The 22,814-nt window shown below is 40.3% G+C and overlaps 1 protein-coding gene across 1 annotated transcript in view; it reads right to left on the reverse strand.

The window, feature by feature from the left end:
* Window positions 1-22,814, reverse strand: part of GMDS (GDP-mannose 4,6-dehydratase) — a 703,979-nt gene that overhangs the window by 207,446 nt on the left and 473,719 nt on the right. The gene's annotated exons all lie outside the window — the stretch shown is intronic.

Below are 22,814 nucleotides of genomic sequence, written 5' to 3' on the forward strand. Positions count from 1 at the left end.
TGCTCTCCTTAAAATCACAATGAACAATTCCATGCTCATTTAATAATGAAGACTTGTATACACAAACATAATTGAATCATGAAGGCAGAGCTTAGGTTTTAGCTCAAATTTATAGAAACTGAGGGCTAATATTTTTAAACTGAGAAGTTAAAACTAAAAAAGGGAAAAGTTACTGATATGCAGACTAAGATGTCTGGCATGCTTTGAAATTAGAACAGCTGATATTAATTTCATCAAGTAGCAGGAAAATGAAAGACATTTTACAAGCTTTCATTAAGGGTCCACTGAAGGTTAGTTAAAAAACATTTAAATCTAAAAGAGATTGCATTTAAATGTTCTCATTGAAAAAAATGTTGAGCCATTTTACGATACTAATTTCCATCTGGCAGAGCAGATCCAGACCTACAATGCTGCATTTCCCTGAGCAGTTGCCCTGAGGTCCCGGGGCTCCCAGGGGTTACCGGTGTCAGGGGCAGCGGGATACATCTTCTGTCCACTGGCCCCATTTGGGATCCATCTTTTCCTAGTGCATGACATCTGTGTGGAGAGTTGGTAACTCCCTCTTTCATTAAATAATAAAACACAACAAAACCCTATATTATTTACAGTGCTTTCGTGAGATTTGGTTCAAGCACCCGCATTTGGTCTTCAACATGTTTCTAACTTGAAGACAAGATTACTACTCTGTTCTTACAGAGAATGGATTGAAAGGCAATTTCTAATTAAGCTATATCATATGCAATAATTCCAGAATAACTCATTTTTCAAATCAGATATTGCATTCATATGGTTAAAATCTCAAAAATTAACAAAGCTTACTGAACTGTCTCCACTTAGTCCCTGAGTAACCCCCTGCCCAGTCTTCCTGTTGCCCCTAACCAGGCAACCCCTCACCCATTTTTTTGATACTAGACTGTACATGCTATTCTGATCTTGCCTTTTTATCTTAACATATCTTAGAGATATTTCTTTTCCACGTCATTGTTCTTGTCTACAGTTGGAAGCAAACCATATAATAGATTTATCACAAGTTGTTTAAATATGTTCTATTTAGTTCTCTATTGATGGACATAGGCTTTCCCTGCCATTTCCAAAAGAAAAAAGAAAGAAAAGAAAGAGAGAAAGGGAAGGAAGGGAGGAAGGGAGGGAGGGAGGGAGGGAGGAAAGAAAAATTGAGAGAAGTGTTTTTGAATTTTTAAATCTTTTCTTGATTCTGTTCTGTGGCTCTAAGTAAATATATCTGATCACTTGGTTTCAATTTTTGGTCCTTGAGTTTGATGCAAAGTTGAAGTCTATTATTTACTGTAAATAATACTAAATCCTATTTTTAATTTTTATATTTATTGTCTACCATTGTATATCTAGTTCTTGGTACTCCCTAGGTATGAAATGGAGGTAGGGGTTGGGGAGGTAATTTTTAAAAGTCATCAATGCCATCAGGGGCTTATAACATCATTAATGAGACAAACCATACAGAGTCAAAAAGGATCCAAAGGAGTGTGTCAAAACAGTAGGCGCAGAGTTCAGGTATTCCTAAGTAAGTTAGTTAAAAAAAAGAAGTTTTAAAATTGTCATAAGATAGCAGGTATTTTAGTCAGAAATATTTTATTTAAACGTAGACTGTACCACTTATATGATCTTGGGCAAGTTCCTTTCCAGTTCCCCAGGCCTTATTTCTTTGTGGTTTGAAGGGAATTTTCCTCCTACTTCATAGGCATACTCAGGAATGGGTGAGATTACACATATAAATGCCCCAAGAGACGATGGGCCCTCACGCTGTTCCTGACCCCTGGAAGATAGATGACCTTTATATATCAAGGATGAAAGTTTCTTTGGATTGAGAGAGAATTACAACCAAGTGTTAAGTGCTAAAATGAGATGAAATGATAGGTGACACAGGCATGAGTTAGAGGGGCATGGAACACAATTGTCTAAACTAGTTGAGGGATACGAGGAGCCAGCCAGGTGACAAGCACACAAGGAGAAATACCTGGGAGAGGGAGAAGTGGTATTGCCGCGGGAGGTTCCAAGCACAGCACAGAGTCTATATTTTTGGTTCTTGGAGCAGTGGAATTCCTAATTGAGATTATTAATGCTCCATTCTTTGGGGGGAGTCGTTATGTTAAATTTTGGGAATTTTCATCTTGCTTTTTCTGAAAATAATGCAAAACAAAAGTGAAATAAAAGGAGACATGTCACTATGAAATAATGATAATCACCTGTGTAATATTCATATTTAAATCACTAAATAGGCTAAATTAGATTTATGTTTTTTTAGGTTTGGTGATTCACTATTTTGTAAGTTCTTAGGCTTTTTGTATTTCTAGTTCATATAGCAAATGTAGGGCACAGATAGCAACTGAACAGTTGATTATGAGGAACCATGACTAAAATTGAATGTAGCAGGTGCTTTTTGATTACAAAAATTCTTAGTGGTATCCATTTAGTATTATGATTAAAAAACCCTATTATATCAAGGAAAGAAGAGGCTACCAACTTAATGATCTAGAGGGTTCATCAGGAACGTTTCCGCTTGCTGTATTTTAATGCATTTTTTGATTCGTAGTGCCTTATCTCTGACAGACACAAGACTCTTTTCCCAGTGGTTCTGTTCTACCAATGAGAGAAAAATACCTAAACCTGAACTCAGATTTTGACATACCAAAGCCAGTAGAGACCAAATTAAATGCTCACAGATTGGTCTGTGTACATTACCACATCGCCACCAACTTAATAACTGTTGGGCCATTGCACTAACCTCAGGAAGGCATCTTCATTGTTTTAATTTGTGTTTATGGTTGGGTGTCTGTCAGTATTTTCTATTATGTTGCTAAGGGAAGATATTTTAAAGTTTCACTGAATCTGAAAGCATTTGGAGAGTGCTGCTGTGTATGATAAAATAGATAATGCTCTTTCATTACTAATATAAAATATGCCTATGTCAGTTTGCAGAAGAATATTCTTAATATGCAAATAACCTAGAAAAGGGAGACTGGATTAAAGTGGTTGATTAACTGGCTATATTAACATGTGTTTCTTCACTGAATTTTGTCGAGTTTTCTCTTTTCTTATAAAACTCTGTAAACTCTTGCAAATCCCTTTCTTCTGCAGCCAACCTTTCATTCAGAATGGAGGACACCTGAATTACATAAATCTTTATCACAAAGTTACATTTTCTGTGCAGAGTAAGAGCTTGTCAGGAAAAAGGTAATGAAGAAGAATAGCTCAGACAGAGGGATTTAATGATATCCAGCTGCTACTCTATGTTACTTGCTGATAAGACTTTGTTTTAAGTTTACAATAGAGAAAGTTTGGGAAAAGGCTAAAAATTCAGATACAGGAAGTGGAAGCCTTTACATTTCATTCGTTCAATTTCCTCTAATTCTTGCAATTATGTTCATACAAGGTTTAATACTTAGAATGTTCAAATGTGGCTTTTTAAGACTTTAAAAATACAATATGAATTGCATTAAAAAGTGTAGAAATATTGTACCTTGGGGAAAAGACACTTAACCTATTTTGGGCTCACCACATGTTTCGATGATAAGATAAACCTGGGAAAGAACAGATTGTTAAATGTTTAGTACAAGTGTATATAGATACTGTGGTGATTTTCCTGCACTTAACAAAGGGCAAGGGGTGGGTGGAGAGAGAGTTCTTTTCCAATGCAGGGGATATAGTCATTTCTTCATAGCACAGAGTAAGTTACCATGAAACTAGACAAATGCAATCTTGAATGGAAAAACCTAAACAAATTACATTTTATTGAGGATTCAAATTCCAAAATGAGGCCTTTTAGCTTCCTAATATGTTATTTGCATACATGATTCTTCATGGCATTGCTCAAAGTGCCAACCAGTGTGACAGATCCCATTGCTAAAGCTGGAACTCTCTATGGGCAGGAATGCATAATGATTAGTCCTCGTCTGGTAAAGGAAGTTACTAGGAAAATTCTCTGTGGGAACAAAGCCATTATGACTCTAAAGAAAGAACATCAATATCTGAAATGTGAATAGTGCTCTCAATGGATTTAGTGTCATAGGAGCCAAAGAGTTAAAACGGAGGAGCGATGTTCTTTCAGGAATGAAACCTTCCTGTCAGGAATTCCTTTCCCAGTTAGTGGGAAAGGAACATATGAATAGCTGATGCTCTGTGCACTTTCCCACAGGTCTGGACAGGATCTCCAGCTCAGCATCTACTGCTCCAAGAGGAAGAGGTGCATGGGGGGAGCCACTGGAGACCCAGGCCTCCCAGAGAGGAGGAGACAGGACTGGAGAGACACAGTTCAGGCGGTCCCATGCGGCTCCCCGGCCCACGGAGAGCTCTGAGAGGCTTGACAAAGAAAAGCATTGCTTTTTTGTTTTTTAAGGGCAAAAGCTATATGAAGGCCAGTGGCAGGTACCTGTCTGGAGGCATTTTATACTATTGTGGAAACCTCCCACAAGCTAAACTTAAAGGAATGTTCCATCCTTGCAGGAAGTCTCCAGACACAGGAAAAGCTAATAAAATGAAAAGGGAGGAGGCTTTGCTTTCCTTCCCAAACTCAGCTCCTACAACATCTCACATTACAAATTTGCAAACTAATTACTTAGAGGCAGACATATTAAAAAATTTCCCTTACAACTAAGTGAATACAGAGAGATTCAAAATAGAGTACTTGGCTCCAGCCTTAGATAGGGCTCTGAATTTAAAAGTCTAATTAAGGCAAATCATGTTTGCTCTGTAGTTCTCTCAAACACTAGCATTATTGAAATTACTCCTAACAACTTAATTGATTTAACCAATACCTCAAGTAAAGATTAGGCAATAATTAGTTCAGCCTGCAGAAGGCGGAGTATTAGGGATGATGAGGTTTTCTATAATGGATTTTGCTAGGATTTTTCTTTTTTTTCCCCTACGTAAGTTTATCTCTGTGAAATTTAGGGTTAGACAATTTTACATTAAACAGGCCTATCAGTGGAAATCAATACTGAAAACAGCTGCAATGCTGACTTAAAGGGGATGATTACTTGATCAGCATTAAGATTAGTAGGGGACGGGAGGAATTCCTTTTCTGTCTCTTTCCCTCTGAGCTCTCTTTTGCAAGGAGGAAGGGGAAGTGGCAGTATTTTGTGACTCCTCCTTTAGAGCAACAGTCCAAGTGTGATTTACTTAATATAGCCCTATAAATCACTTAATGCAGAAATAATCTCAAGATCTGCATGTAAACATAGCTATTAAAATATTACAATTACTCTGTTTGCTTAGTGCTCATAAGGTATATCTCATCTTAAAGTAAACAGCTTTGTCCCGAGGTGGGGCACCTAAAGTAGCGTCCAGATTATATGCCCATCTAAGAATGCTGCATTTAAGGAAAGTATCACATCATCTAAGAATAACAAGTATGTGGCTAGGAAAGGGGCTATTATACCTTTAGCTGACATTTTTCTGCTTTCAGTTTGCTGCACTGATTTGGAAATCAAATTCATCTAATTTCATAGTTGGTTATTACACTGGTTAGTAATTATTAGTCATAGAAAAAAATTTCAGCTCCAAAAAAAAAAGGGAGCATGTCTTTTGCCTACATTTGTTTTCAAGATTTGCTTTACAAAAGCCACAGGGCATTTATTTTTAAACAAAAAAGTGAGCCCAGGGACCCAGACATAAATGCCTTTTGGTTATACTTATTTTTGACTAGTGGGGTAATCTGTAACTGTAAGTAATCCTCCTCCCGATGACTATTGGGTTAAGAACTGTAAACCATCTACAATTACTAGCATGATCCCTAACCTCTGTAAGGTGGTAATCCAGTATTGGTTGTTAGCTGTCACATTTATTTCCCTTTGGTGAAATATACCCTGGATTTAATTAGCAGTCATTCTTGATACTTTATGGAGCTGAGCCCAAGCACTGTGGCTTTGACATTTAGCCTCTGACCCTTAAATATTTACCAGCTTTTAAACTGGTTGTGTACAATTATCCCTTCAAGTATATCTCAGATCCATCATGTTGACCACTCTAGTCAATTCCAAGTGAGAGGCGCGGTTCCAATTGATGCTGTGATTTTTACCCGGAAACGAAATAAAATCATGTTGCTTGCTCCACAGTGAGCACTTCAGCTGAAAGCACTTGTCCTTAGAACCTACCTATGAAGGAGAGGGGTGGGCTACCAGTCACTAGTCATGCTGACGAGTGTGACAAGCAGGAGCAGGGCTGTGGGGCTGCCAGCTACCCTCTTGGCTCTAGTGAACCCTGGGCCTTTGTGGGCATGTTTTAGAACCAATTTCATCTCACAGTCATGAGAGGTATATTTTGGGAAATGTTTTCATTCATTTGTTTGTATGAAGTCAACTTTCTTGAGGTGTGATCTGGCAAGTGTATTTTTTTAACTCCTCCTAAGTTTCCTGGGGAGCAGATACCTGGATAGCAGCACTGTGAGACAGCACCTGCATTTTTCTTACCCTCCATTAAAACTCTCACAGCATCTAATATATAAAACGAGTACTCTTCAGATGTGGGAATTTTAGAAATGCATTTTTATCCTAAAGATTGGGAAAGAAAAAGCCATGGTTAAGCAATAATAAATGTTAAAAGATAAAATGGATGTTGTTCTGTTGAGATATTTCAAGACCTCACACCTGGAAGGAGCTGCCAGCCTGTCACTTCAGGAATGACACTGCTCACATGCTCTACCTGCCCTAGACACACTTCCAGAACATCCAATGTGCTTGGCACGTAGTAGGTTCTCAGTAGCTGTTTTTGAATGGGTATTAAAGAGGTCAGTCACAACGACAGCTTTCCAGAGGCAAATGTGCCAGCCAGAGATGTCAGACAGGTTTGTGCAAGTAGAGAGAAGGTTGTCACTGGAAGTGAGAGTCAAAGGCAGAAAACACAGCCTGGACCAATCTCCTCCCCATCCAAGCCCCATCCAGCGAGAGGTATTTGCTGCTAGTGGGGAGCCCATAAGCTGAGTCTAAATTAGGGCCAGATGGTAGTTTTTGGCTACTTAAAGAAATCGAAGTCTGGGTCAGCTGCACTTCCAGGGGAACACTGAGTGGGACTCAGCTCTGATGTCCGGCTGATCCCAAAGCATGTTTTCTGAAAGGAGCCGAAACAGGCAGGAGAATCAGCTGGACTTTTAACAAGATCTGCGGAATATCCATCATGTGCCCTGTTCAGCATCATCTCAATAAGCAGTGATCAGGTTGGGTAAAATGCCTCAGTGGCGGTTTGGTGTTACTCGATCTGGCAGCCACTCACTTGGTGCGGGTGGACTGCTGCATAATTAAGTCACACTGTGTGCATAAAACAAATTCAAAATAAATCGTGCAGGTTCAAGTTTATGAGCCAAACTTCTTTCATGGTTCCCCAAGTACACAAAATTTAATACAGAATTTAGGTATCAGAGACTGAACAAGCTATACAGCTTAAGTTCTCTGGAATTATTTTTCAAGTTTTGTTAACTACTGTTTTAGTGATGTAAAAAGATCCTAAGTAATAAAAGAATAAGGCCAATAAGTCTTGGACGTTTATCTTTAGGGAGTATGAAAGTACTAAAAATAAAACGGCCCCTCTCATATAATCCCTTGCTTTTCGGACGTCCCAAAACATTCCAAGGCGTTCCTTGTTTTCAGTTTGGTCTTAGTTCAAAGGTGAACCTTTTGCAGGGAGGAGCTTGACTAAGCACATTTCAGTCATTTGTAAGAAACATTATACTGGAAAATAGTACATTTCCTACCAAACTCTAAACAAAATGAAACTTATTGGAACCCAACAAACACAGAGGTAGCTGATAACCAAATATTGAGGTTTTTGAAATGATTGATTCTTTTTAAAGATCAGTGTCACAGTTAATCGGAAATCACCAAATCTTTTTTAAAAAGGTACTTTTTTTGTATCCTCAAACATGTAGAAATTGTCATGTAAAATATTTCCAATAATTGGGAAGGGGGAAGCTGTTAATCAGAATGGGGAAGAAAACAGGTGAAAGTTACTCTTTTGCATACAGGTCCCTATTTTTGCTCTAATGTCACTGCCATAGAGATCTCTGTGTGAGAGAGACTACGAGACATGATGCTGCCATGTTGGTACAGAGGCCAGGGGACCTAGAACGTGCTCAAGCCCATCACTGACTCCTTTCTCCGCACGCCTGCAACATCCCACTGGCAGGGAGGCCCTGCAGCCCTACCTTGAAGTACTCCTCTAAAGGTCACTGCCTCGCCATTTTCCCTGCCATTGCCTTAACTCAGAACTTGCCGCATACCTGGTCTGGATGCTCCCGTCATCAGAACGGCGCTCGGGCTCGGGCATGACATACCAAGACCTCTTCCTCAGGCTCGTATTTCTTTACTCCCATGGTTCCCTCCAAAAGACCATGTTATTTTTTTCATACTTTGGAATTTCCTGTACATGCTGTTCCATCTACTTAAAATCTCTTCTTTACCTTCTAACTCTACTTATTCCTCAAAACTCAGCACAAAGGGCCACTCTTCCAGGAAGTCTTCTGTGGTTGCTTTGTTGGGTGGCCCAAGTGATATACTGCCTCCTCCCTTTCTAACAGAACCCAATACACTTTGGGTACCCTTGTGCCTCAGGAAGGCTCACCCTGGCCTCCAGCGTAAGATAATCAGAGCCATCTCACTCACTAGACCAGCAAGGAGCCTGGGGGTGGCATGTGACCCAACGCTGCCCAGTGAGATGAGAGAGTTCTGCTGGGGACTTCTGGGAAAGCCATGGGACGTCACTTCTGTTTTTCCAGATGGAGAAGAATGTGGCCCTGACTGCCATTGGCCACTGGCCTACAACCATTTCAGGGAAAAGCCTGGGAATGAAGTCTACTCTGTGGATAGCAGAAAGGACACAGCCTGGTCCTGAATGACTCTGGGTCAGCCGATAGTAAAGCCCAGGCCTCCTCTGGATATCAGGTCATGTGTGGCAATATATTTCCTTACAGTTAAGGCCAATTTAAAATTTCCTATTACTTGAAGGTAAAAATATCCTAATTTGGGGGCAAGGGGTGGGAAGAGGAGATAAGCTGCTTAATGTCCCTTGCCTTCAAAGGCTGTGCTGAAATACAGAGGTTCACACTATTTCCAATAAGAAAATACCTAGCTCTCCTGCATGGCTGGGTTCTGCCTGCCTGGAGGTGGGTATAAAGGCCAGTCCAGATCAGGCCCCCCATGCCAAGGTGCCAGCACCACTGGCCGCACCAGTGGGTGGCCCTCAGAGTGGCAGGAAGTATGGTCTCAGGCAGGCAGATCCACTCATGTACAAAACAAGCCATGACATGTAGGCCAGAAAGAGACCAAAGCCTTCTGGGATTCCACAGAGCCCTCTGTTAAAAAAGAGCCAACATCAATGTGTAGTTAAGGTGGGAAGGCACCAAAATCACATGACCAGGGCCCTAGAGCAGCTCTCCAAAGCAGGGACCTGTGGTTAGAGCTTGCTCTGTAGAGCACAGTGCAGCCACTGCCTGCACTGCCCCCCATCCCCATGGGGCCTCCAGAAGGAGGGGCAGCGGGATGAGCCCCAGCGCATTCGCCAGCCTGGAGCTGGCGCAGCTGCGCTCTGGCGCCAGCTCCCTGCCCTGGCTCTCCCTCTCACCACCTTCTCTCACCTTGCTCCTAGGTTTTACTTTTATTACAAGGATACAGATGATTACAATAGCAACAACTATTACGTACTGAGTATTTGGGCGCCATTGTAGTGACTTCATACATGCCCCCAGATGTACTCCTCACCATAATCCTGCTCTCCTGGTCCACAACTTCCCAAGGTCCACAGCTGGGTAAGTGGCAGAACAGGGGTTTGAATGCACATTTGTCTCTAAAACTTTTATTTTTCCAAGTGTGGTACACTGTCTACATAAAGAGAAGCTCAACCTCAGCAACAAACACTCCAAGCAGAATGAATTCCCCTTAAATCACAAGACTAGGGTGAACCTGTGCAGAGTACTGAGTGGATACATGTACTCAGGCCAAGTGTTGAGCATTCTACTTTAATTTTTTAAAATAGTTAATATTACAGCAAATCTACCTCAGATAGTTTTTACCTATTTCAGGATTAAACTTAAAATTCTTGTCCTACCATACCCTTTGCATTTAACAGGAATTTTGAAACTTGAAAAATATTTGTATACTTTTTACCTTTAGTTTTCCTAAAATCACTGACAAAGTTTTTATGATCAGAGGAAATCTTTCAAAACCCTGTATTAAGAAATGTAACACTCTATACCTTTTATTTTGGAGGGATCTGACAAAAACCTGATTTTCATTGTGTCTTTTTGTGTTGTTTAAATAGTTTGGTTGAAATTATGGCAAAGATAAGGAACGTACAAGCTGCCTGTACTGCATCTACCTAGCAACATTTAGTAGCATTACTACCTGCATTTCAAAATAACTTGGCCCAAGTCCAAATACATACTTTTTAAAAACAGATAGGTTAATTTCTCTCAGGTAACTTCATTTAACTAGAAGAAATTAATAACAGAGCATTGCATTTGTAATCTGAAGGTAGTATTTCTCAGTGAGAACAGATAATGACTAAATTAAGTGGTTTTCTTTAAAGGAAATGGAAATTTGGCCTCTGAAGAAACCTTTAGGTTTTACTGTAGTACTCACTAAAGTAAATGCTGCTAAAGATCAAAGCATTTAAATCATGTATGCTTGATATTTTGCTCATGTCCAAACTGATTATGAAATGTGGCTCTTGTTACTGAGGATAAGTATAAACATTTGAAATAATGGCAAGACAAATTTTTTCACATCATATGGCATTTCACATCTGAGATTAAGGTAATTTGTCAATGTCATCATCTGACTTGCTAATGATTTCTCTACTATACATTAAAAATAAAATAGATGGCTTATATAAGGTCACAGACTGATTTAATGGCAGAAAGCATGACGGTTTTCATATTCAGTTTATCATCCCATACTCAAATACTGTATGCTTTTAGTGGAAGAAATACATTTCTAGTTCTCTTTACAACATTTACCAATGAACACAGATGTATACACATGTACCCACAACACACATATACATATAAACAGACCTCTCACAGAAAATGCACATAGATTAAAGGAGAAAAATATGGTGGCCTATAATCTTGTTCATTAGCCAGCCACTTCATGGCTTATAAATACTGAATGGATATCCAACATAACTGAGACCTGCTCATATGGCTCTTTATAAATTTAGTTTGTTCACAGGGCATCCCTCCATGTCCTCACAGCAATATTCATTGATGATGCCATGATGCGGCAGCTGTGCACCCACCTGTGGTGTGAGCCCCTGGCAAAGCCACTCACCCTGTGGCCTCCTGGTGATATCAGGTGAGTGGGTGAAGGGGGTTAGACACCATGACTTCTGGTGTCTGTTTATCTCTAAAATTCCCCAAACCAATAAAAAATAAAACTACTCTAACCCTGGGCTAAAGGGAACAATAGTTTCTAAGAGATAATGAGTAAATTTCCCTCCACAAAGAGTAGGGGAGATGGGAAACCTGTGAGAAAGGAAGGGAAGCACCGAGAGAATGCTCTACATCTTCTGAAATCCTAGATCACAAACCTCTATTTATTTCCTGGACTGGATTGTAAAGACTGCAACCTGCATTCTGGAAACAAGGTCTGGGCAATGCAGAGCACAGGGTGAAGGGAGTGAGTGGAAGCTAGAGATGTGGTCAGAAGCAAGATCACAGGTGCCATGTGGCAAAGCCCTGGGAGAGCATCTGAGCAGCTATTCATGAAAATTTAGAACATTTGCAACCCACATCTTTTAGCATGTAGCAAATTTAACAGTTTGCCTCTACTGATCCGAAAAGCCAAAAACTCTGGCAAAATAATTATAATGAAAAAGACTCCAGGGGAAAAAAAGCAGCTGACATCATTCCAGACTCTTTGGATATATTTAAGAAGCACTGTTGTGTACCTTTTACTGGGAGAGAAGGTACACATTCCTGAAGAAATCTAGGAAGCAAGAAAGGTGATGTGGCAGTGATGCAATTCCATTCTGGGCAATGTTCAAAAGATCCAAATAGTAAAAGCCTATCCAGTTTGTTGGGTTTTTAAATATCATTACTGCAATTGACTTGCACATCTAAATCTGCAGCTCTAGTTCTCATCCACATTTCCAATGCCTGCTAAATCCCTCCACGCTCACACTAACCAACATGTCAATGTCAGTGTTTGCAACATGGGATTCAGCTTCTTTTCTGCTGGACATGTGTCAACCCATTTGTTTCCTATTCCTAGTAATGCACCACATGCACCCTGTTAGGAGGAGGGCTTAAAACCCTGGGTTCATCCTGATTCATCCTTCTGCTTTGCCCCAACATCAATCAGTTGGTAAATTCTACATCATCTGCTTAGGCAACATCTCTGTGCACCAGGGCTGAAATTCTGCTTTGTGCTGGTCCGAGCAGACCAAGACAGATGTGGCCCCTGACTTGAGGGCTTACAGTTTAAGGGAAGATAAGCACTGTAGGATGAGGAAAGGGCATGACAGGATTTATGGAAGAGAAGTATAAGATCCTAAGGGACTGTATAGTGAGGGTACTCAGCCAAGCCTTGCGAATTGGGTAACACTCTCCTAGGAAGTGACGCAGAAACTAAGACTTGAAGGAGGCAAGGTGAAAAAGCCGTGGATGGTCCAAGCCCTGTGATAAGCTTAATTTCCCTGAAATCTGCCTCACCTCTCATTTATTTCCGATCTCCCAGGCCCCCCACGGCCTACTGAGGGATGTGTGGAGTTCTTGGCTTTGTTTGAATTCTCTATGATCAGGCACCCTGTGCCCTCCATCCCATCACCCACGTCCCTCAGGCTGCCATGCTCAAGGAAGCACAGCGCCCTGTCACGTATTTCCAGGAACGCCTCTACCTTCCAGCCTCTCTACCCCTTCCATCTGTCTCCTCCCCAACCTGAGATACCAGACGTCTAAAGAGGGCTCTTTCCGTGTCAGCTGAAATGACACCTTCCCCATAAAATGTCCATGTCCCCCACTTCCAGTTCCTCACTGCCCTTAAAGCCAGAAGTGTTTCATCTGTACTCTGAGCAGCCATTGGTACCCTCTCTGATATTTGCTTTCTGCCATGGGTCACTTAATGTAATTTGACTTCACAAAGTATTTTCTTCTTTGAATGCCAACTATATGCCTAGCTGAGTGCTGCAAGCAAATGTTTGGAGGGGAGACGGTGAATTCCATTTTGGATACTTGTGTTGGAGGTAGCCTTTGAGATTCTCGGATGGGGATGTTGAGTGGGCAGGCTGTACAGGGCTGGGTGCAGGGAGGGGTCTGGGCTGGAGACAAAAATTTGCAACTAGAGTGCACATGGCTGTTGAAACCCCAGGAGTGGAGGAATCACCCAGGGAGGGTGTGCATAGGGAAGAGGGTTGGCAGGCGGGGATAGGTGTACACAGTTTCTCTTCTACTAGAGTTTTTCAGCATCAGCGTTATGGATGCTTCAGGCTGGACAGCTCTTGGTTATGGGGCCATCCGTGCACTATAGGATATGTAGCACATCCCTGGCCTCTACCCACTAGATACTGGTAGTACTGCTCCCCAGTTACAGCAATCAAAACTACCTCCAGACATTGCCAAGTGTCCCCTCGGGGAAGCAGTCACCACTGACTGAGACCACTGGCCTAGACTTGTAAGTGCAGGTTCTACGTATGTCTCTTCCTGTGATTTAGTCACTCGATTAAATTCATTGTTAATACTTGGTAAGCATCTATTATAAATAAGGCACTTGTGCTGGCACTGAAGGCCTGTGCTAGACACTAATAAAGTCCATATGAAAAAATGCTACATTTCAGGAAAAAAATCTGGGGATGGGTGTTTATAAAGGAATATGACCACTGAAAGAATGCAGATCAAATGGTTTCCTATTCATGCCTCCACAAGCCACACATGCTAATGAAAAACAATACAGGTAAACAGGAAGTACAGTGACTTGACGTATATGATGTTCTTTCTTAAAGGAGGTAACAAAGGGTAACGAAGCAAATAATGCTATTTCTTTTACTCTGCAGATGCACTAGTTTGCTGACTTGTTAGTAAGCACAAAAACATGAAGCCTTCTTATTTGTGAATAACTTGTGAATACCCAGTAAATGTTCTCAGATTAGACAGAGCAAGATAATTTAGTCATTGCAAACCCAAGTACTAGAATTGCTGGGCTGTAGCTTTTCCCTGAATTTGATTTTCTTAAATCTTTGTTATGACCTCCTCATTTGGAAAAGAGTGTGCAATAAGAATTACTCTATTATGCGCAGAGAGCCAGCACCTCAGATCGAAGCACTCCAACATATTATATAAGACAGCAATGCCATCAGTGTTATGACAGTTTTGCAATCCCTTCTGTATCTGACAAAGAACATTTCAAACACTTTTCGTGGAGCCAGAATTGCTCAGAAAAAGTGAGTGTTCTTTGCAAAATATGAAGTTCACTTTTCACAATAAGGAAGTTAAGCCTTAAAGAGCTTTTGTACCTGAAGTCATCTGCCATGTGTAGAATACCGTTTGTTTCCCTGTAAAGATCCTTGTGCTCCACCACAGACTACTGGAGACATCCTATTTTTCCTGGTACCTTTTCTTCCTAATTCTCCTCATTTATACACATGCAGGCTCATGGAAATAGAGTACCTCCAAATAAAGGCATAAACTGGCAGCAAACAGATGGCAAACTTCTGAATAGTTTCTTCCCTATGCCAAGCTGCTATCAGATGTAAATACATTCCCAGACTGTGTTAAAATGGGGCCCTTTTTGGTTCAGCTACAGTTTCTATCAGCAAATTTCTGTTCATTAGAAACTAATTACTATGGACACAAGTGTCAAAATACATGTTGCAGGAAGGCTCTTCTGTGTGTACACAGTAAAACTTTTATCTAGGCCTCTAAATAATGCTTTTTATCTTTGTCAGTTTTCAGTTAATTTACAATGCTGTCTTGTTTATCAGAACTGGAATCGGTCCAGGCCCTCAGTGAGTGTGATGAATCTTACACTAACCCTGAATGCACCTGTTAATTTTGCCTCTGGGTAAACAGTTGAAAACTCCTCAGCTATTTCCTCAAATTGGGTGGAAACAAAGAAACATGAGATTAAAAAAAATGTCTAGATTAGGGAATTGGAGATGCATTAATTTAAGAAGGGAACAGGGTCAAACCAGGGGCTAGGAGGCTAATAAGCACAGAGCACACAGCAAAAAAGCTCCCAGCAGGGTAAGAGTTCACTTAATTTATCCAGGCAATCTATTCCAGACGCAGTCAATGATACATTATTGGATCCAGACCTGCAACTGCTTCCTAAGACCAACCTCACTTAAGTGTCACTGCCCTCCTTTTTAGAAATATTGCTATTACCCAAACCTGTTCACAGGGAGGGCTTTACTCAGCTGGCAACCCACTAACTTTTGTTCTTTATGATGCTCCCTCTAATTCCCTTCTCTGCTGTGGGACTTAGGCATAACAACCACCATGCAAACCGCAGAACACCCAAGTTGATCCTACTCTATGAGATTTTTAGTACTTTATTACATGGAAAGCCAATCCCAGGGATAACAGACTATAAACAATAGCAAATGCTCTATCAAGCAGGCTGTACAAGGTTAAGGACTTTGAGAGATTTACAGGAGAGGTTGTGGGAGGGGATGTCCATCAATCAAACACTCCTTACACATTAGATTTAAACAGAAGAGGAATGGAGCATAAGACAGCCTAAGATATTTAGAAAACATGTTTGTTCCAAACAGTGACGGGAAAGGCTGAATGATTAGCTGTAAATTAAGGCTGTCTTCTAACCTTTAAATTATTCGTAATGTGGAGAATTTTAAGACTGAGAAAACATATTTTATTTTAACAGGAAATAAGTTCAAGGTGTTTGCTGATGTCATTTAAACATTTAAATATTTAAGTGCATTTGGTGAACAATAATCTACTACTGTACTTATCATATTAAAGGGGCTTACTGGAAATAGCATAGTTTATTAAAGTTAGGAGCTTCAGGGCAAGAATTCATTTCTTACCTGTGCTGCATCTAATTGTTTGAAACAACACACTTTGTATAGTAGAGCCCACACTGAATGGCGTAACGTAGGTATTTAATAAGGGGAATGTGTTTGTAGGGCTATAAATACACAGGCCAGCTAACAAGGAAGTGACCACCAATGTTTAAATGATAGGGTGCTGTCCGGACCCAGCCTGGTGTTTACCACTAAGCACCATGTTTTAAGAAGTAATAATTAAAAAAAGAGAAGCTTGAGTGGAGACCTATCCACAGAACATGCAATGTTTCTAATGACCATCGGAGGTGACTATGTTCCGTCATTTCTGTAACATACGTGTCTCCCTTTCCCAAGTGCCTCTTCTGTTTCTTACTTAGAACATGTACCTTTTATTTGAGGAGATTAACACTTTCAAATGAGGAAAAAGAATGGTAGGCTGCTCTGCAGACGCTTCAGCATCCATGCGCACACATGCTCTGTCATCACAGGTGCTGTTTCTGCAGCAGGTGATGCCACGGTCTCCAGCCCTTATCAACACAGATGCCAGAGAGGCTGCGCAGCTCAGCCAACACTACATCACACACAGCCTCTGCCGGGAGGGGAGGGAGCCATAGAATGTATGTTTCTAGACAGCACAGTATATTCTCTTCTGATGCAACCATGGTGGACATTCTGAAATATGTCTCTTCCGTAACTGTCACTCCCCCACCACAATTTTGGAGGCCACTGAAGTGCAAAGTCACATGTGGAAGGAGCAGCTGCTGTTAAAAAGTCAGAGGGCTGTCCTGTATTCTCTCAAGTGGTCACCAAAGCTCCTGAATGAAGGTATGGACACAAATGTGTAGTGTGTGGGTCAAGAACTTAAACTGAAACCATACATTCAATTCACTAGTGCTTGCTTTTGATCAAAACTTTTCAAGTACATTTTCTATAATGACAAATGTTTTTTGCTTACTTAATGAGTGAACTCAGAAATGAAAGTCAAGGTGCATGTGGAAAAACTTGAGTAGCCTTTCTATTCCAGACCCTGCTATGCTCTACTACAAACTGGTTTAAAAAGCAGCATTTCACCATTTTCCACAAACTTTTCCCTTATGTTAAAATGCTTCTCTTCATAACTCATGCTTTGATAATTTTGCATTTTATCTTCCTTATTCTCACTTGTTTTCTCTTGATTTTCATTATTAAGTACCCTCAACTATTTTTTCTGTTCCTGGGGATTGTGGAAGGATTGGAAGTGGCTATCAGTCTTGAAGTCTGGTCATTAATTAGAGAATACTCTCATTTGTCTTTGTTGAGAGGAAAGGAAAATACAGGTGGGCCTTGCTAGAATTCCTTCCCTTTCTTTTCTTTCCTCCTCACCAAATGCACGTAGCACACTTCTGCAAAGTATCTGAGACATGCAACATTGCCAACAACAGGCTTAAAGCATTGTGTCTTTCTGTAAAAGGTTGCCTCAAGATTACCCAAGGAGGAAACACGGTGCACGTGTGTGTGCGTGTGCATGTGTATACACTTTGATGACCATGTATATGCGGCAAGACAAAAAAATACCCTAAGATGCCCATATCTACTATGTTTAGTGCTACAAAGCCTACAAGGAAACTAAAATATTAAGTTAATATTAAACTACAGTGAAGTGATTAGTTTACTAAAGAGGACACTCATAATTGGACAATCATTTTAGCAGTTCAAGATTCAGTTAAGAGTCTGGAAGATGTGAACCAGAAGGCATTATCATCAGTTTGAGTTACTATCCATGGTGAAACACACAAATCCTATGTGGATCAAACCGAGTTATTCATTTTAGAAAACCCCTGAGTTGAATGAATGAGTCATGCATGTTAGGTGTATTTCTTATTTCAAATTATTTCCCCCACTCCGGTATCAGTGCCAAATTCTTCCCCTTCTCAGTCCTTTAACGCTGTTCAGAGGCAGATAATGCTGCCACTGTTTTCAGAACACAGACATGGTCAAGAGTGGAATAATATAATGATGCCATTGGACGCAGGGCAGCTAAGGTTGTGTCAGCATTTCCATTATAAAAGTCTTTGCAAGGATTAATATCTCAGTTGTAAAAGTTCCCACCCAGGTAAAATTTCGTAGCAGGAATGATTTCATTCTTTAAAACTGGAATACATGCTTGTTCAAAAAGTATTATTTCTAATATACACCAATTTCTCATATACAGAAATGTGACAGGAGAATTTAGAGAAAGATGAATGTGTGTGTGTATGTGTATAAGGCCACTGTCATTAAGGTGTACCTTGGTGGCTTGATTTTACTAAAATGAAGGGCAAAAATACCATGTACTGAACTGGGATTTCTGTTTTAAAAAGTCAATTTTTATTGTTGATTTTTACCAAACACAACACATTTCATGACAAACTGCCAACATCTTCTGTTAATGTCATCCTGCAGCACTATTTAGCTCTCGTCTCTCTTTGTGTAACAGTGGTTCTCAATTGAGGGAGATTTTATCTCCCAAGGGACATTTGGCAATGTCTGGAGACACTTGTGGTTGTCAACGTTAGGGGTGTGTGTGTGTGCTATTAGAGGGTAGGAGCCAAGGATGCTGTTAAACAGAAAAGACTGAATTATACGGATCAAATGTCAGCAGTGGCAAGGTCACAGAAGTCTATTCTGGAAGTTATTCCTGAGAACACCACTGCAGGGCAACCCTCATTCAGCATAGAACACACTGTCCCCACACTGGTTCCCCCATCCTGGGAAACTCGGGGTCCAACAGGAAGGAAGGCCTCATTCACAGACAACCTTATCCCCAATGTCCTGAAATGTCCATTTGTGCATTTTCTTTTCAAGTTTACAGAAGAGGATAACACTTTAAAATCTCAGAATAATATGCTGGACTATTTACTTTATTATCATACTTTTTGCTGGGGGATGACCTTCTCTAAATCGCAGAGATAATTAGAAAAAAATAAAGAAAAGGAAGATGAGAAGTGACTCTGTGTAGGCCAGGTGCTTCTTTAAAATATTTTCCTTAGAAAGGAGAGGAAGTGCTGCTGGGCCAGAGCATGTAGCTGTCTACAAACACCAGAAGTACTGAGGTCATAGTAGGTACTCACTTGGCATTTAAAAACCCCTTATTCACTTTGTTTACCTATGACAAATATCTAGCTAATTCCCATATATTTTCTGTCTACTAATCAATCACACAATCCCACCACCTTGTGTCAGGAAAGACATTCGGAGCTGTGTGCCTCGGTGATCTGTCATAAGGAAGGCATGGGCCAAATGCATTCAGAGGGAATCCCCCGTGAAGCTTTTAGCTGTTAGTTCAGTATCTTCTCCAGTTGCCATCCATTTGCTAAAACCATCAATCAAGTAACATTTTGGTAATTCAAATTTCAACTCCTTTCCTTCTTATTCCTACCATTGGGGGGAAGCCTACTTTAATTAAAGAAAGAGTATAAATCAAGAAGCTTGAGGGTGAGCACACTTGGCAGTTAGCACTGAACAGACAACAGTCTTACTTTAGAGATGGACCATTGTGGAATCTAGAATTCATGAGTTCAGAGGTGGCTGATACCACTCCCCAGAAATGCCACTGTCCGGGTAGTGTATCATCTCCTTTATCTGTCATCCTGGCAGCTGTCACAAGGGAGTAGCAAATGATGTCAAAGATCAGGGTAAAAAACCTGAAGGATAATATGTTAATCAAAATATCCAGCTGGACCAAACAATGAAAGCATTTTTTCTGTGGGCTAAAATATGGTCTGATATCAGGAGGCCAGCCAGCAGAGCAGCAGGGAAACAGTATTTTTCAGGAAAAAAAATAAATACAAACTCACCCTTCCAGAATTTGAAACATTTAAAATGGAATTAAAATTTTCTTTTCCAACCAATTTTACACATTGTATCATTTATGCTTCTCTTTCTCTCTACTATGACTATTGTCATTACTACTGTGACACATGCACACCTACTCCTGCATTTGAGTGTATGCACTCATGTGTGTGCAATGTGGGGAGATTTTGGCATCGTGAGATTGGGTTTATAAACAGACATTCATATACACTAAGTGTGCACGTGTATTCCATCTCTCAACTCCAAAACCTCTCAATAGTTTCAACATCCTCCAGGATTCTGGATGGCTGAAAAATGAATACTTGCATATTTTTGGGAAATCTAAGCCTCCCTGGAAGTACACAGACTGCCTCAGGGCCTAAGTATTGTATTGCAGAGTATGGTTAGTGAGAATCAAATACGTTAGTTGTTGCTGGTGATAGTGATAATGGTGGTATATGTGTGTTTAAAATACCTAACTATTTTTATCTCCTGAATCTGGTGAACAAAGTTGCTGACAATGAAAATCTTCTCTGTAACTCTCCTGAGCCTGCTGCTATGTCACAGAAAGCTGAACTCTAACCTACCTGCTTGAGGTTGCCAGTATCTACTCCTACTTACAACTCAGCACCTACACTCTCTCCCTTTAATTCCATAAGTCAGAAAACTCCTCCTGGCTCTAAAAACATTATTAGCTACCACACGGAGTGTCAAACTTTGCCACTGATGTAGGCATTAGCTCTTCAAATGGCTGAGAGCTAACCTATTTGCACAATTTGCATTTTAATAGTCTGCAGCTGCAGTTGACCTGCTCACTTTATGATGGGGATGCCCCAGCTTTGCTCAAGACTGTGACCCTGGCATGCTGCCCAGAGTATGACAGCTGTAGCTCATTTGGACAAAATGCAATAGACTATAGCCTCTTATTTTCAACAGGGTTCAACAAGTAGGGGGCTCCACCCAGGATCCCACAGCTAGCTTAAGAGCTTAATTTAGAAAAGCTCCTTGTTTCTCAGGAGTTCTGATGCTCCTATATATCTCACCCTTGTGACCAACCACTTCACTGCCAACAGAGCCACGTTTAGGGGGACAGACTCATTCCTTATGTCTATCTTGGAGGTGAGGGACATTGATTCTTTTATGCAATGGACAGAGCAAAAATGTATTAAAAACTACTCATGAGTGTTAACTGTACTCAGAGTCTAAGAAATTTAGCAAATGATTCAGTCCCAGAAAGCGTGTAGTTGTACCACATGCTTATTAATTTCTGACTCTCTCCAGAGTTCACTGTACTTTGCAGAGGGAATGAACACACTGTGCACACACGGTAGCGCCAGTGCTCAGAACTAGAATCTATCTGTCCTCTTGAGATGTGCCCAAGGCTTTGTCTTAGAAAGTATCAACTTCAGTACCAGGTCATGAAGCATGAAAAGGTCTTAAATGGTATTGAGAAAAACATACATCACTATAGTGAATGTAACTGGGTCTTGTGGCTTTTGCATTTCAAGACATCACTTGACAGAACCCTGTGCTGAATGTAGCTGCAGCCATCATAATGGGAAGCACAGCATTACTAGAGCAATACTTTCCAATGCCCATGAACAATAAATAAGGCCTGGATACACCTGGAGACGGCAGACTCTGTGGAGTGCGTAGGCTGGATCTGGAGGAGGGATGTGTTCCATTATCTTCAGCTCTTCATGCTTTGCAAAGTGCAGTTTGGCTGTGGCTAAGGGTCACAGTATGGTCTTATTTAGAAAGTGTTTCTAAACTTCTTTTTACCACCAATGGCCTCTTAAGATTACATATATTGGCTTCCTGTTTGTGAGTCTACGAACTGACAAGAAGAATGCAAATGTCCCACAGCCTGGACAAGATGGATGTCTCTACTTTTTTTGCATGACTGGGAACATAATACATTACATTTGAATTATTTATTATATTTTATAGTAGGACTTATTGTTTTCATTTATTAAGTCATAAGTATGGCCACAACCATTTTGACAGTCTAGAAAGTGTCATTGTTAAGAATTGCATTTTTGTGATTATAAGCAAAGTACACTGAGGCAGCCATTTGTAATCAGCTTGGAAAACCTGCTAGGCCCATTTTAAGATAAATACTGCCACATCCACCACAAGCTGTGTTTGTTGTATTTCTGAATATATGTCACACCATAAGAGTAAAGTGTGTATTTATGAAGATCAATGCCACACTTTATAAGAGTAAAGCGTGTATTATATTTATGAGCATCTATATAATGTCACAGTACATAAGAGTAAAGTTATAGAGCTGAGAGTTGGGAATCAGATCTAATTAGTCTATTACTCCAAATATCTCAGCATGTTGAATAAAACATATAAAAACAGACAAAAAGGAGCCATAATGTAAACTCTTCAAACAGTAATGAAACCTAGAGAGAAGTGCTTAGACGTTACCCCTCATTTCTTGCAAAGTAAGCTCATATTTAAGTTCAGATGGGCCAGGTTAACAATCACTATTTTTACTGTTAAAATGCCCTAGGGAAGTTATAAACGTACCAAATATGCTGTTAACCTTCCTTTATATTGTGTGCAGCTGTATGGCTTTGTACCAGGGACCAAACTTCCTAACTGGGCCAGCAACGTGAAAGAGGCTTTTTTCCAAAACCTTTCAATAACAATGCTTTGCTTGTCACTAGATTTCCATTTCATTTTTTTCTACTACTTCACACTAGAATTTGGTTTAGATTTTACTTATTCCAATTACTTTCTTTGGTTGTCATTTTTGCTGCGGGCGGCATTATATATCCCCGAGTGGGGTAAAAACAAGCAAAGAAATGTAACGGAGAAAGAGAAGAGTAAGTGCAAATGTTCATTTCTGACACCCAGACTTAGTGCTTTCTGAACTCCCATAATTATTCTCACTGGCAAGTTTAAAGAGACAGTTTTAACATTTCTGTAGAATCTTCCTGGCATCATTAACATTAAGGGTTATCAATTGATCTTATGTGAACTCAACAAAGATGGTGATTTTTATTTATTTTTTC

This window comes from Manis javanica, chromosome 16, assembly GCF_040802235.1.
Source record: "Manis javanica isolate MJ-LG chromosome 16, MJ_LKY, whole genome shotgun sequence".
NCBI lineage: Eukaryota > Metazoa > Chordata > Mammalia > Pholidota > Manidae > Manis > Manis javanica.